This window comes from Mustela putorius, unplaced genomic scaffold (assembly GCF_011764305.1).
Source record: "Mustela putorius furo isolate JIRA1106 unplaced genomic scaffold, ASM1176430v1.1 tig00000281_pilon_pilon_pilon, whole genome shotgun sequence".
NCBI lineage: Eukaryota > Metazoa > Chordata > Mammalia > Carnivora > Mustelidae > Mustela > Mustela putorius.
In genome coordinates this window covers 19,410,622-19,427,314 of record NW_025421343.1, presented here as the reverse complement: position 1 = coordinate 19,427,314, position 16,693 = coordinate 19,410,622, and the positions used below count along the sequence as shown (strand labels likewise).

General features: G+C 46.5%; 1 long non-coding RNA gene across 1 annotated transcript; it reads right to left on the bottom strand.

The window, feature by feature from the left end:
• Positions 1-1,232: 1,232 nt before the first annotated feature.
• LOC123391762 lies at positions 1,233-9,793 on the bottom strand. Its single transcript, XR_006606477.1, has 4 exons — positions 8,989-9,793; positions 6,146-6,232; positions 5,292-5,455; positions 1,233-2,107 (listed from the first exon to the last, which is right to left on the bottom strand). It is a non-coding gene; the product is annotated as an uncharacterized LOC123391762 (long non-coding RNA).
• Between the last annotated feature and the right edge of the window lie 6,900 nt (positions 9,794-16,693).

Here is a 16,693-nt window from a genome sequence, read left to right as displayed (position 1 = left end):
CTCTGCCCACCCCCATGTGCGTGCTCTCTCTCTCTCTCAAATAAATAAAATATTTTAAAAGTGAAATTAAATAAATAAATAAATAACATCCTTGGTAACATGTGCAATTATCATTTAACTTCAGAAGTCAATAGATTCAAGGAATGCAGACCAAGAGATGCAAACCAAATGTTCACAGGGAAACCTTTCTAGTGCTCTGTAGCATCCTGTCTGGTAAGGGCACAGGAGAGGTGACTCTTGACTATAGCTCTGCCTCTCTGTTCGGCAGCAGCCAGCTCCTGCCCTGGGGTTTGCTAGGAGGCAGAAGGGGAGACCACAGGAATGTGAGATCTACATCTGCTGTCAAGACATTTACAGTCTGTTGATGCTTACCCAAGACATGGTGAAGGTACCACAGAGGGCTTCGCAAAAGTGCAAACCTGTGCATGCGGATGTGATCGGTGTGCTTCTGAGATAAGACTGTCCAGAATCTGCTGTTTGGGAACCTCTCTTCTCCCCACATCTGCTTCTCCTTCTCCACCCTGCTCTTCTCTCTTGCTATCTCTCTCTCTCAAATAAGTAAGTAAAGCCTTTTTACAAAAAAGAAGGAAGGAAGGAAGAAAAGGTGTGTTGGGTGGGAATGTGATTCCGTGAGAAGAGAGATGAACTCTGGACTAGAGAGCTGAGCAGCAAAAGGAACACAGAGATGAGGACCAGAAAGGCTTGGGTAGGACAGAAAAGAATGAGGTAAAAAAGGCAGGGATACCTTCCAGCCATGACTCTTCCCTGATCCTGGGTGTAGACAGTATAAATTGAGGAGATGGTTAGAAAGCAGTAGGGCTCCCCAAACACACCATTAGGCAAGCATTTGGGTGCACACACTTTATCTGAGAGATGACCTTGGGAAGCACAGAAAGAGTAATGAGACTGGGAGGGCCGAGCCAACCAAGGGTGGGTCTAGGGGTGCTGTGGGCCCCCCTGGGACTCCATATCCTGAGAGCCCTCAGAATCACCCCACACAGATGGGTCTATGGGGACATTCACTGCCCCTTGCATGGGCTGTGCATATGAGACCTGTTTTCAGGTGATTTGAGGGCCCCTCCCCAGAGATATGGCAGGACCAGTGTCCTCTCGATGCGGTCACTACTACAAGATAAGATTACATGGATATACACCTTGGATTTTATTTACTTTTGTAATATTTTAAAATTGTATAAGGTTTTATAGAAAAAAGAGGAATATTTCCCTTTTTAAAAAAAATATAAATAATTGTAGGAAATATATATACATTCTCCTCCCCACAAGGTCCACGTTGGACCCCTGGAGAATGACTGGTTTTCAGTCCAAGGCTAATATATATACAGGAAACATCCCACCGGCATTTCTGTCTTTAGTTAACAATTCTCCTCTTTCTCCTACGCCCTGGCTTCACCACAGTCACCAAGCGGTTATCACTTTCCAGCGCTGGTTCATCAAGGTCCATCTCTGATAAGTGTTTCTTCTCAAAGGAAAATAAATCTCAGTAATGATAAATTCATCGAGTTCATTCTGGCAGAATGAACTCCTTTTTTAAAATTTTCTTGCTATAATTAATTTTGTTTTATCTGACTTTTCAGACAGAGGCTACCCCACACTGGGGCTGGCCTGTGAGAGTATCTGTATTCATTCCTTGGTTCTCAAGTGTGAACTACAAAGAAAAATGCCACCAAATTCGTCGTCGTAAGTAACAGGACCCTTCTAAGTATGAAGAAGCCAAGTGAACTGCCAAGCCCTGTGGCAATGGGTGTCACTCCTTGGTCCACGACCTTTAGACAGTCACTCCCAGGTGCAAGTGAAGAAGGATAACCTTCCTGGAGACGCCCCCGTTTGGGTGAATAATGTTTTTGTGGATCAAACCGTCACCATGACAACCCAAAGGCACTGGAGTCACCCCTGTGGTCTAGTTCCTTGAGAAAAAGACAAACCTACAACAGGTGTTTTGTTTTGTTTTTGTTTTTCCACTTATTCATCCCACAAATTCTTGTTGAGTATCTAGGATGGGCCAAGTACTGTGCTAAGTCCTCAGTCAGAGATGAATGTGAATTATTTTTTCCAGGAGGAAAATGTGCAATAGCATCCCAGGTCAGCTCTGAAATAGAACAGATAAGGGTGGGAAGGAAGGAGAGACAAAAGGGAAGAGGGAACGAAGAATCCACACCCAAGAGAAACGCAAGCAAAACAGCCAACTACTGACCGTCAGTGACAAAGTTTAGAAATATGTGGTATCACATCCTATCCAAAGCCTCAAGGAACAGGATTTCCATAAATAAGAATGGCGTGTGCACACACACGCGCATATTACAGATGTTCTACTAGCTGTCACACACAGTGGAGAGGGAGAGTTGCGTTTTTGTTTACTTTGGTCAATCTAAATTTGGATCTAGAGTTGCATCACGGAGCCTGCCTCGAAGACCCTGGTCTCTGTCACGAGTGCATCCCCAGGCACCAAGCCCTGGCAACCGGGACAGCAGGTCAACCCACTAAAAGGGGCTAAAGGCTAGGTCCGGGGTCCCCTGAGGGCTGTTCCTATTTCTGCCCACCATTCCGCCCTTCCACGGAACCATTTGTCTTGCAAAAACAATTGGCACTCAGTTTGTAGAAGAGCACCAAATGCAAAATATTTACCATTCAGAAGTTAAGCTTCGGCACAAAATTGGCTGCCTCCTCAGTGAATTAAATTCAATTAGCTGCCTCCTTATCTCAGCTGTGCGTTGTAATATCAGTGACGCCGGCCTCTGCCCATACTGACGCACGGGAGTTTGGGGAGCAGGGCGAACGGGATGGGCGTTTGGTAGGACACGCCATCCACAGAATATTGCCACCAGGCGATCATCTCCTTAGCAGCGAAGGGATTGCCGGGCTCTCCCTCCACATTTATTCGCACTAAGGATTCTGCCCCCCCTGCTGTCCCCACAGCCACACTCAGCACTCAGCGAGTGGCGGGAGACCACTCGGCTCTGACAACTTTCTCGGCCACTGACATTATCTCCTAATTATCTTCTCAGCAGTGATGGCCGGGTACCAGCCCTCAACTTGGGCACAATGATTCTAATACCCGATCTGATCGGGAGGGAAGGAAATGCTGTCATCCTTTGAGCTTCATGGGGCTGTTGTTACCACTTTTCCAAAGGCGCCTGAATAATATTCATGACGATCGTAAGGGAAACACACACACACACACACACGCACACACACACTACTTCAAACGACCATTACTCAGAAAACAATAACATGTTTTCAGCCGGATGAATATGTTTATGTAACAGGGTAACTCTTGTCCTCCGCAGAGCTTCCAAGCACCAGAGCCATTAAGTTAATGGCTTGAAATCAAGCCCAAAACCCTGTGCTTGTTCTATGACACTCGCTCCGGGTGGTGGGAGGCTCTGCAGTCTTCAAAAAGGGATTTTTAAATTTTTATTATTATTTTTTAAGAACAGACGGCGTTTTCCAACAGCCTTGAGGTATGCAGCTGCGGTCCATGGCAAGTGTTCTGAGGGAAGAAGCCAGTTTGGCCGGGAAATCAGAGAGTGCTGTTTAAAGGTCAACTTCAACAGGTTTGTCCTTAGAGACACAAGGCTGGAAGTCCCACCCCAAGTTCCCACCCAGACCTCCAGCTCCTTCTCTGGCCTCTAGGCACCTCTTGGTGACCTCTGCCAGTTTCTGATGATCTAAGCACATTTCTTTTCCCCACTGCCAGTGAGGAGCCCATTGGTCAGATAAAGGGAGCCTAAGCCAGCTGAACCTTGAGTCACTTCCCTTGGTTTCATAAACCCAGAATTCTGGCCAGCCACGCTGGTGGTCTCAGGAGAGTCACTGAAGGGCTGTGGCTGAAAATGCCACCTAGAGTGTTTGCGGGCCTGACACCCTAGGTAAGGACCACTGCTGGGGTTCCACTGTTGCTCTCAGTCAGCCACTTTCTTAACCCATCCTCCTCAGGCATGCTCTGGGGACAGCCTCGGAGAAGAAGGGCAAAGGCCTGAGAAGATGGCACAAGGCATGCCATGGTGCTCTTGAAGATAGCTTCAGTCACCAGCTTTGAGACCAGCAAACGGGAGTACCTGAGAGGGTTGGCTTTAACTAGGAGCGGAGATTGGATCTCCAGCTCTGCTCTGACTCTTAACCTACCATGCAATTGTCTAAAAACCACCCAAAGAGGCTTCTGGATGGCTCAATCGGTTAAGTGGCCGACTCTTGGTCTGGGTGCAAGTCATGGTCTCAGGGTCCTGGGATCTCGCCCTGTGTTGGGTTCCCAGCTCAGGCCGGAGTCTGTTTGAGGATTCTCTCTCTCCCTGTCCCTCTGCTACTCCCTGCCACCCCCTGTTCATGCTCTCTCACGCTCTCTCTTTCTCCCCAATAAATAAAAAAATCTTTAAAAAAAAAAAAAAAAAGAGGGATGCCTGGGTGGCTCAGTTGGTTGGACGACTGCCTTCGGCTCGGGTCATGATCCCGGAGTCCCGGGATCGAGTCCCGCATCGGGCTCCCAGCTCCATGGGGAGTCTGCTTTGCTCTCTGACCTTCTCCTCGCTCATGCTCTCTCTCACTGTCTCTCTCTCAAATAAAAAAATCTTTAAAAAAAAAAAAAAAAAAAGAAAGAAAAGGAAAAACCACATAATGGTTTAACAACAACAACAACAAAAAACAGGGCCATTTTCTTTCATTTTGTGAAAATAAAGTTATTAGAGCAACCTCCCAAGCCATCAACTTACTGGTCATCAAATCTCAGAATTGCTCAGGTGAAATTTAAAAAGGAGTGTTAATGATTCTATCATTGGCTTTAGGAGAGAAAATATTGGAAGAGTGCATTGTGAAGTTCAAGCCAAAATGCCAGCTTCCCTCCAAAAATACAGCAGCTTGTGCTTTTCCAAGCCTTCCTTCCCCTCTCCTGCCTACCTGGCCCCCTGCCCCAGCTCTGCAAAGTCCCAGCCTGGCCAGCCTCTGAGTGTGGCTGTCAGCAAGACCACCACTGCTACTCTGGGAAGCTGGGACACATGAGCCATCAGCTGTGCTCCCCGTATATCATTTATAACTTCAGGCCCCTGCAATTTCTTGTAAATAATTGGGGGAACAAATTCCTCCCCGATACTAGACTTTCTTCATTCAGTCCTCAAATCAAGTCAACAAAGACTTTTCGGCCAGTTACTAAGTGCCAAACAGCAGGGGAGAGAAAAATTTCATCCCGGTGAAGAAGTATTTATCATTGCCAAGGATCTGCAAGGTAGGCTCTGAAAGTGTCAGACTGAACCAAAGCACTATCTTTGAGATGCTGACCTCACCTTTGAGGAGCATACAGCTCCAGAGACGAATGGCAGGTGCCAGTCAATCCACGGCAACACAAGGGTGGACAGCCTGGGTCATGGCCAAGTATTCCAAGGCAGCAGAGGGAGGCCTTCCCAAAGCGGGGACAGGAGAAGGCTTCCTGGGGGCTGGGACAGCTGAGCTGGACAGAGAAAGAGGCATAGGATTTCTGTCAGGAGAGGAAATGATGCGGGAACAAGAGGCAGAAAGTCCCAGTGTCAGCAAAGCGCAGGAAGGTTTCAGGGAAAGCCAGCCGGAGTGTGCAGGGGAGCAGAGAGATGGGCTGAGTGGGCAGGACAGGCTGCTGGGGGCTCGGAGGCCATGCTGGAGATTCTGAACCTGAGTCTGCATGGCAGCACATACTGGATGGCCATGGAGGGGTTTAGAAGAGAGGGCCTCCAGATGTCCTTGCTCCCCCTGACTGAGGTGTCCCCCTCGTCCTACTGAGGTCTTCTCACCTGCCAGACATAAGAGTAAGGCATGGAGAGGGCCACTGGCTGGCCAACAGCTCCCTCTTCACTCCACCAGGGACAGAGCAAGGGAGGCAAGGGCTGGGGGTCCTGACAGGTGGGTCAGTCTCAGCTCTGATCACACTGCCCAGATGTGTGATGCCAGGCCAGTCCCGCCCTGGTCTCAATTTCATTCAGAGGTGCAAGTTGACATCTGAGGTCCTGAACAGTTGACTTCAAGACCTCCGTTGTGATTTAGGGACAGTCCATCTGGGGACAGTGACATGGTACGGGCTGCAGTTGTGCCTCCTCTATTTCTCTATTGGAAAGCAAGTTCAAGGAGGAAAGACCAGAACCATCCCTCTTGCCAGTGGCTAACAAACCTTTGTGCCAAGACACACTAATCTGTACATCTGTGGTCAGCTTCCTGGGCCAGCAGCTGGGAGTGGTAGCAGCAGGAACCAATAAGCCTGAAACCACAAACAAAAATGGTTACTGTTACCACCATGTGCCATGCAATGCATGCTGGGTGCTTTGCATAATGTCTCATTTAAACTGTGCGCTAGGTATTTCGTAGATGAGAAATCCGAGGCTAAGAGAGGTGAAGTAGAGTAAATCACAGACCCCAGAAGTGGGGGAGCAGCTGTCTCTGCCCCGTTCCACACACTGTGCCCAGCGTCATCCTTCCTAAGGAGTTTGGCTCTTGTTCCTTGTCTTGCGTAAGAACTTCCTTCCAGGGGCACCTGGGTGGCTCAGTGGGTTAAGCCTCTGCCTTCAGCTCGGGTCATGATCTCAGAGTCCTGGGATCAAGCCCTGCATTGGGCTCTCTGCTCTGCAGGGAGTCTGCTTCCCCCTCTTTCTCTGCCGGCCTCTCTGCCTACTTGTGATCCCTCTCTCTCTCTCAAATAAATAAATAAAATCTTTAAAAAAAAAAAAAAAGACCTTCTTTCCAGGAAGATCTTCCAGGAAATAGAGTTCAAATGTCTTAGCATGGCACTTCAAGACCTATTTTATATTTCCATTCTTATCTCCAGTCCCCAAACCTTGAATTGCGTGTCATTCTAAGACTCTGGCCTGTGTGTTCTCACTTCTGGGACTGGCTCACCTTGGCCTCTCTACTAAAATATCTTTGTGACCTTTTCTGCCTATCAGTACATACACCTGTCGGCATCAGCTCAGTGTCCTCTGTCTGGAAGCTTTAGCCTCTCCACCCAGGGTTTTCCTGGTGGATCCTACACAGGATCCTCCCTTGAGACACTCAGCATTTTGAGCCAGACAAGTTTTTTTCGTACAGAACACTTCCCAAGATTGCAGGGTGTTCGGCATCCCTGGACCGGCCCAGATGCCAGCGATAATCCACAGCAATTACGACAGTTAAAATAATTTCCCTCCCATTTCCAATCACCATCCCGGATTGAAATCTGACTGCCCTGGTTTGTAAAAATGTGAGTACACGTCTGTCTCCCCCAGTGGACTACTCACGTCTTGAGAGCAGGTATTCTTTTTGTGTTCAGCTTTGCATCTCTTATAAGCCTAGCACGATGCCTTCTACATTTCAACCACTGATAGGTCCGTTGCACATGGAAGTCGGTGTTGTTGTTTTTTAAATTTTCCTACTTTATAAGTAAGCTGATTTTTCAACTTCCATACTCAAAGAAGGCAGTACCAATCCCCATACCAATACAAACTATTCCTGCTTCTTCAATTTTTTCCCCCTAAATTTTTATTTAATTCTATGAACACAAAGAATCTGGAAAATACGGGTGCCTGGGTGGCTCAGTTGGTTGAGCATCTGACTTTTGGTTTTGGCTCAGGTGGTGATCTCATGGGTCATGGAATCAAGCCTCATGTATGTACTCTGTGCTCAGTGGGAGTTATTTGGATGTTCTCCCCCACTGCTCCTTCCCCGTTTACTCTCTTTCTCTCTAAATAAATAAATAAAATCTTAAAAAAAAAGAAGAAGAATCTAGAAAACAGTGCCTATGTTTGCAACTGCTCATTCACTACTGCAAAAACGCAAAATCCCTAAGAGGATTTCAGTTTATCCAAGCTCATACTTGCCAATATAGAACAAATACAGAAACAGATCTGAAGCCAGATCCCAACACTGACAGATCCTGACTTTTCCAGCTCCAGCAGAGCCATTTCAGACCGTGCCACCTTGCTTCTGGAGCCCAGAATCCAGGCTTCACCTCTGTGGCCAGGTGCGGCACAGGAGAGGTCAAGGCTGCCTGCTTGAGCTTCCATCAAAGCTTGCACAGCCTTTTGAGTTTCCAGGAAACACAAGACCCAGAAGTAGGTCATGGCTGGCATGGAAGTGGAAGAAAGTAACAACCTTCTGTCTCCAGTATGAAATTTATGATGACCAAAATTTGCCTGGGGTGGGACTCTGGAGGACTGAGTCAGCTCTCCAAATCTTACTCCTGAGATGGCCCAGGACTGCCGCAAAAGAAAGAGCTGGACAGGCAGTAACCGAGAACAGAGAGGGGCACTGGGCTTAGAGTCAAGAGGTCTAGGGCCGGGCTTCACCTCCACAAGGCACGTGACCTTGGCAAGTCCCATAACCTCCCCAAACCTCACCCATGAGGTATATTACCTGCTTGCTTATTTCTACGGTAGTCAGCTGAGTTAATATACACAGATGTGTGTTGTTGTTGTTGTTTTTTAAGATTTTATTTTTAGGGATGCCTGGGTGGCTCAGTGGGTTAAGCCTCTGTCTTCGGCTCAGGTCAGGATCCCAGGGTCCTGGGATCGAGCCCCGCATCGGGCTCTCAGCTCAGCGGGGAGTGTCCTTCCCTTCCTCTCTCTCTGCCTGCCTCTTGTGATCTCTGTCTGTCAAATACATAAATAAATAAAATCTTGAAAAAAAAAAAAAATTATTTTTAAGTAACCTCTACTCCCAACATGGGACTCAAACTCACAACCCCTAGATCAAGAGTGAAACGTAAAGAGCCCCACTGCAGGTTGACTCCATGAGGAAATGATCGCCAACACTATCCCTGAAGGAGACCTGGGGAGTTGTGTTTCCTTCTGTCAGTGGTAAAGTGAAACTCTAAGAATACAATTACCACATTCTTTGTTCTCCCAAGAATAAAACAGTTCCTATTCACTACAGAAAAGCAAGAGAGCAAAACCAAAAAAACTCAGGATACCCACTGTCTTAGTCAGCTCAGGCTGCCATTAACAACATACCACAGACTGGGTGCTGGAAACAACAGGTACTTACTTTCTCACAGCTCTGGAAGCTGGAAGTTGGAGACCGGGGTGCCAGCGTGGTTGGGCTCTGGTGAGATCTCTCGTCTTGGCCTGCAAACAGCTGCCTTCAGCTCTGTGCTCACATGATGCACGTGCAGGTGCCGGGAAGGAGAGACTGCTCTTCTTCGAAGGCCTGATTCCAGAGGCAGAATCAGGACCCCACCCTTAGGACTTCATTTAACCCTAGTTGCTTCCCCGAAGGCCTTATCTCCAAATGCAGTCAGTTGCATCCCGAGCTCAGTGCTTTAAGGGTTGCCGGGGTGGCTCAGTTGGTTAAACATGTGAATTTAAAGGGGACGCAATCCAGACCATAGCACCCACAATCTCATCTACCTAGAGAAAACCACTCTTGATGTGTTGGTGAACCATCCTCGTAAGCGGGCACAGATTAAAAAAGAGAGACACCCGACACCATACCGAATAGTTTGTGGCCGGCTTTTTCCACTCCATGACATATGGTGACAGTCTTCCCTCATCACATTTACTTCTTCACCTTGCTTTTGGGACCTTGGCATATTCCTTGGTGTGGCTACATCATCATTGTTCCTGGGGTCCCGATGTTAGCCTCTTAGCTTGAAGCCAACTGTCCCCATTACAGAGACTGTTGGGATGAATACCCCGGACTCTTCCTCAGGAGGGATTCCTGGGAGTGAAGGTAGAGGTCAGTGGGCCTGCGCGCTTCTAAAGCCTTAAATGAGCAGCGTCAGAACACTTGCCCTCATTGACGCTCCCACCAGTAGCCAGTGAAAATGTGGCCTTAAAAAAAAATATATATATATATATTTATTTATTTTAGAGAGGAAGAGAGAGAGGGGTACACTTGAGCAGGGGTAGGGGCAGAGGAGGAAAGGGAGGGACAAGCCAACTCAGTGCTAAGCCCTGAGCCCCATGGGGCTCGATCTCACAACCCTGAGATCATGACCTGAGCCGATATCAAGAGTCTGACGCTTAATTAACTGAGCTACCCGGGCACCCCCTCACTTTTTTTTTTTTTTTAACACAAACTTAAAAAAAAAAAGAATTTATGTATTTATTGAGAGAACACGCTTGAGAGAGAAGGAGACAGAGAGCATGAGCTGGAGGGCTGGAGGGAGGGTGGAAGAGGAAGAAGCAGCAGATCCCCCACTGAGCAGGGAGCCCCCACGAGGCTCAATCCAGGACCCCCGGATCATGACCTGAGCCAAAGGCAGACGCTTAACAGACTGAGCCACCCAGGCACCCCTAACATAAGCTTTATATTTTGAAATAAACTTGTATCTACAGAAAAGTTGCAATGAAGTACAGAGAACAGAGTTCCATATGCCTGTCCCCCAGTTTCCCCTAAGGCTAACTAAACTATTACCAAACCAGGGTGCATCTGTCAAATCTAAGACATTAACATTGGTGCATTACTATTCACTTACCTGCAGACTTGATTCCCATTTCGTCCGTCTTTCTGGTAAGGTCCCCTTCCTATTCCGGGTTTTAATCCAGGATACTCCATTATGGAAGTAGCCCAAGTGCCCATCGACAGATAAATGGACAAAGAAGATGTAGCATATATACACTTTCTAACTCTTACTTTTTATCAGCCACAGGAAAATCCCCTGATGTTTCGGGGGCTTGCTGTCTCTGCTGCTAACTCGTGGTTATTGTTCATTGCTTCGGGGATGTCTTGTTTTATCAACAAAGCCACTGCTATCCAGGGCAGTGAGGGTGATTTAGAGAAATTGATCGTTATGGCTTCTCTCTCCAAACTCTCTAACAAGCCAAGGGGAAGGCTCGTTGTGTGGGAAAGGTGCTGTATGTGTTCCCACAGGGTCTCTCATGTCACTGTTAGGGAGGAATCATAAACAACAGCCCCACAATTGGATTTTGCTCTATATTTGGAAAATTTGGCCCCTCATTACAAGGCAAGCTGATGTTATCCTATTTAGTTCATTCTTTTGCTCATCTCCTGTAATCATTAAATTACAGAGCCATATTTCCAAAGCTCTAGGGAGAAAAATGGATTAGGAATAAAATCTTTTAAAATCCTGTAGAAAAGCACTGGATTCATTTACGGAGGATGGGTGCAGAGCCGGGGGAATGATCTATTCCGAGCCATCCTAGGTGAATGATTTGCTTCATTTTCCATGGCTCTATGATGTTCTCTCTTTAACGCAGAACAAGGGTGGCACCTTTAATATTCTGTTCCTGAATGTATCCCTGATTGCTCCATGACCCTATCCTCGGGGGTAAAAGTGAATGAAGGAACTAGAAGTCATGAAATACAGGAATGATCAGAAGGGAGAAAATGAAAGCCGAGAAGAAAAGGCTGCTGGGTTGTTTATCAAACTCCCGTGAATAAGGCCGGTTAGATTCCATGGAGCAGGTCTGTGACTTTCTCAGAACTGTCTGTTCCAAAGTCTTTGTTCCTTCCTCAGAAAGCCTGTTGGTCTTAGGTGATTCAAAAACTTAACAAATACTTGGTGAGCTATTAGAACAATTCTCAGACCAGCATTCATAGGACTTCTTTCCCAGGCTCCAAAACTATCTGAAACCATGATTGATTTCGCTTATATTATCATTTTCTTGCATTTTCTCTGACAGTCCAATTTGGATGCTTTTCAGCAAGTGTTCATGGGAACACCAATTTGTTTCTTCAGGCAGTCTAGCTTTGGCTTAGGATCTCCCCCAGGCCATCACCACCCACCCCTATTCAAAAGGAAAGTGCTGTGGTCACAGATTCTCCTGGGGAATCTTCTAGAAGGAATCTTCTGGCGAGAGCTGCTGTAACTGTTTCCTCCCAAGCAGCTCAGCCAGGATGTGGTTCTGCAGGCAGATTTGCATTCCAAATGCAGGACCCATGTGCTTCATTATCTTGTGTCTTTATTAAGAAGAGGGAAGGGGCACCTGGGTGACTCAGCTGGGTAAGCATCTGACTCTTGGTTTCAGCTCAGATCATGATCACGGAGTTGTGGGATCCAGCCACATGTCGGGCTCCATGCTCAGCTGGGGTCTGCTTGAGATTCTCTCTTTCCCTCTCTTTCTGCCCCTCTCCCTGTATACTCTCTCTCTCTCTCTTCTCCCTAAAATAAATCTTAAAATAAAATAAAGGGGGGGGTGGGTAGGGAGCCTGTAGGTGGCTCAGTCATTAAGCATCTGCCTTCAGCTCAGGTCATGATCTCAGCATCTGGGACCGAGCCCCACATCGGGCTCTCTGCTCAGCAGGAGGTCTGCTTCTCCCTCTCACACTCCCTCTGCTGTGTTCCTTCTCTTGCTGTCTCTCTCTCTGTCAAATAAATAAATGAGATCTTTTTTAAAAAAGTTTTTATTTATTTGACAGACAGAGATCACAAGTAGGCAGAGAGGCCGGCAGAGAGAGGGGAGGAAGCAGGCTCCCAGCCGAGCAGAGAGCCTGATGTGAGGCTTGATCCCAGGACCCTGGGACAATGACCTGAGCTGAAGGCAGAGGCTTTAATCCACTGAGCCAACCAGGTGTCCCAAATAAATGAAATCTTAAAAAAAAAAAAAAAGCATCCAACTTTTGGTTTTGGCTCAGGTCACGATCTCAGGGTTGTGGGATTGAGCCCCACATCAGGCTCTGCATTCAGCTCAGAGTCTGCTTCAGATTCTCTCTCCCTCTCTCTCCCGTGCACTCTCTCTCTCCCGTGCACTCTCTCTCTCCCTCTCAAATAAATAAATAAAATCTTAAAAAAGAGAAGAAGAAGAAGAAGAAGAAGAAGTAGTAGTAGTACTACTACTAGTAGTACATGTTTAAAATGGTGTTTTTGATCCATACCCTACTCATGGGGTCTCCCAAAAAGCCCAGCCTCCGCTACTCTTCTTACTTCTGTAACCAGGAGGAAGGCCCATGAAAGCCACATCAGGACCCAGGGAGAACTAACTCACAGCCCCCACAAATCACAGCTAATTACATGAACTCACACTCTGCCTTGAGCACTTTCTAGCTTGCAAAGGTGTCCTTGAGGTTGGCTTATTTACAGTCAGCTTGGGGACCAAGGACTGGAATTTATATCCCCAAGTATTGCAAGTTTCAGAGAGATCAGGCAATAACAGGAACAGCCCAAATTTCTCACTAAGCTTCCTGAGAATGCTGCACTCCCAGGCCTCCTCACTCATCAAGAGTTAACGTCTAGCGCGCACTCATCTCCCTTTTCAATACTTTATGCCTATTATCTTTGATTAATTTAATCAATAAAGACACTTTTATGGCACCAAGCACTCTTATTAATATCTTAAAATTTGGTCCCCAATTTTACCTACTGGGGACTTAGCAGAATTTAGGCTGCTCTCTTTATTCATAACTAGTAAAGCCTCTGAAATTGGCTAAAGAACTCTTTTTTTTTTAAAGATTTTATTTATTTATTTGACAGAGAGAGATCACAAGTAGGCAGAGAAGCAGGCAGAAATAGAGGGAGAAGCAGGCTCCCCGCTAAGCAGAGAGCCTGATGCGGGGCTTGATCCCAGAACCCTGAGACCACGACCTGAGCTGAAGACAGGCTCAACCCACTGACCCACCCAGGCAGCCCTTGGCTAAAGAATTCTTTCATCAAGATGTACCAAAGCCCACACTGGGGAATCGGTGCTGAGGAAAAGATGCTAAATGATGGAAATGCTTCGTAGACATGATTACCAGGTCTCTCTCTGTCACCTTCCTCTCATTCATTTGGGGAAAGGGGCCAGGTGTGCTGTGGGCTTTTTGCCCGTGCTGCAGCCCACATCTCCCAGCCCTGCCAGGTCACTGGGCTCCTTCCTGCAGCCTCTGCTTCTCCTTCAGCCTTTGCTTGCACCATAGATGGTCGCACCCAGAAGCTCTGAAACCTCCTTCATTCACTTCAATGTCAGGGGGCAGATGACGTGGGGGGTCCAGGGGCGGGCCTCCTATCTTAGAACTATCATTCACCAATACTGGCTGACCGTGGTGGGTGGCAGAGTTCGGGACGTCAGTGAGGACTGGGTTTGGCCGTGCTTCGATAACAGAGCACAGTGCTTACAAGCCCAGACTGCCTTGTTTTCTAGCCTTTACTGACTATGTGGCCTTAGGCCAGTTAGTTCATCTCTTTGTGCTTCATTGTGCAGGTGTCAACCAGGGACAGTAACAGTACTGGTTTCATAGGGTTTGTGGTATAAATATTAAAGTAGTATATAAGCCAAGCACTTAGAAGAGTATTTGCCAGGGCGTCTGGGGGGCTCAGTCATTAAGAGTCTGCCTTCAGCTCAGGTCATGATCCTGGGGTCCTGGGATCAAGCCCCACATTGGGCTCCCTACCGAGCTTCTCCTCCCATTCTCCCTGCTTGTGTTCCCTCTCTCTCGCTGTCTCTCTGTTAAATAAATAAATAAAATCTTTTTTTTAAAAAAGAGTATTTGCCATGTGATAACTGATTATTATGATAAAATAGAGGGGGGAAAACAAAAAAAATTTCTTATGTACATTAAAAAAGAAAAAAAAAGTCCAGCGATAAATAGTGCAGAACTGATATGGGAGCATCGCAGTGTTATTAGACCCAGACTCCTCTCTTTCTGTGCCCTCTTCAAGGTTACTTCATAACACAAGATAACTGCTGGAGCTCCAGTCATCACAGAATTCTCTCAAAACTCTCTTCAGTGCAGTCCTGGTCAATTTCTCTTCACGTTACCCTCACCCATATCTGAACACCCAGGGGCCCTCCCTGCTCTGGCTGGGGGCAAGTCTTCCACAAACAAAATTCTCATCAGGCTGATCAAGCATTTTTTCTAAATCAAATGCTGGATAAAGCTGGCGGATAGATACATATATCACTCCTGCTTCCTCCTTCCATACCTCTAAAGCATCAGTAAAGGTATTTGGAAAAGATGAAAACCCACAAGGGCCAAGAGGAGACAGAAGAGGAAATGGCAGCAACAATATTTTGAAAGCCAGAAAGCAGACAGAGAAGTGCTGAGCAGTTTAGGCAGCTCCAAGAAAGCCAAAATTAAGTCAACAGTTAGAAAAAAAACCCAAACAAATGGGAATCCCCTTTATAGTACACCCCCAAGGCCCAGGGATTGGCAGCAATAGGTACCGTGGGTAATAATGGTGAAAGCAGAGCCAAAAGCAGGATGGGTGAAAAAGTTGTTTAAGAAGCAGTTGGAGGGAGGCACTGGGGTGGCTCAGTCAGTTGGGCATCTAACTTAGGCTCATTGTGATCCTGGGGTTTTGGGATCGAGCCCCATGTTGGGTTCTCTGCTCAGCAGGGTCTGCTTCTCCCTCTCTCTCTGACTCTCTTTCTCTCAGGCAAATAAACAAAATCTTAAAAAAAAGAAGCAGCAGCAGCAGCAGCAGCAGAAGCAGCAGCAGCAATTGGAGGGGCTCCTGACTGGCTCAGTTCATAGAGCATGTGATTCTTGATCTCAGGATCGTAAGTTCCAGAGCTATGTTGGGTGCAGAGATTACTTAAAAAAAAAAAAAAAAAAAAAGGGCATTTAGACCCCCAGGTTCCCTCTCCTGGGAGGTGGTCTTCCCGCTACCTACCCCAGCTGAACGCTAGAGGTCTATTATCTGGAAAGAATAGAGGGCCTCTGGCCTGAGAAACAAGACCCAGACTTTCAGCTGGAACACAGGGTATCTGAAGGATGTTTAAGTGTTGAATGCTGAAAGCCCAAAGTCCTTTCTCCCATTGGCTCTCAGGTGTACACCCTCCAGGCAGGAAATTGGATGCATCTTCTTAGGGAATGAGATTTACTGACATCAGGGGACATGTGAGGATAGGATCCAGCTGATAATTGCAAGACTCACAGTAAGGTAAACAATCAGCAATTGGCAGGGATTCCAATCAACCTAGGATTCATTAGAGGAAAACCTCTTGTGGGAAAGAGATCAAAACCAAAAGAAACTACAGGGAGCAAACAGAAGTTAAAAAAGAAAAAGAGACAAAGAGACACGGCATAAAGGGAACAAGACCAGTGACATCATGAAGAAGCCATCAGACAAATCCAGGATGCAGGACATTGTCACAAGACAAGTGGCCAAGTCTCTTCAAATCAATTTGATGACAAAAAAAGAAATGAGGAGAGACCTGCTTTAAATAAAAAAGATATAACAACCAAACGCAGTCTGTGGTATTTGACTGGATCCTGGTTTAAAATATAATTGAAGATATTTTTGGAACAACTGGGGAAATCTGAATCAATATTGGGTGTCAGAAACTAGGGACTTAGTCTACTTTTGAAAAATTACTGTTTATTATTGAAAGGTGTGGAATGGTTTTTTGGAGAATGTCCTTACTTTCTGTATTGTATTTAGATAGGAGGCATCGTGATGTCTATAATTTTCTTTAAAATAGCTTTAGGGGGTGCCTGACTGACTCAGCTGGTAGAGCGTGCGACTCCCAATCTCAGGATCCTGAGTTCAAGCCCCACGTTGGGCATGGAGCCTACCTAAAACAAAACAAAACAAAAAATTAAAATAGCTCAGGAAAAATATACATAGATGAATCAAATATGGCAAAATTTAAGCAATTTTTTAATCTAGGTGAGAGAAGTTATTATGTCTACACTGTCTGATTCTTTCTCTTTTCCTGTTTCATCATAAAAAGTAAAACCAAGCAAACAAACAAGCAAAAGCAATCAAGGAATGATAAACGTGTATAAACTCTCCAAATTGCTCCAGAAAGAAGCCAGGCAAGCGGGTGGGGAGATCGGTGGGTACCTGCAGGCATTTCAGTCTGGGTCC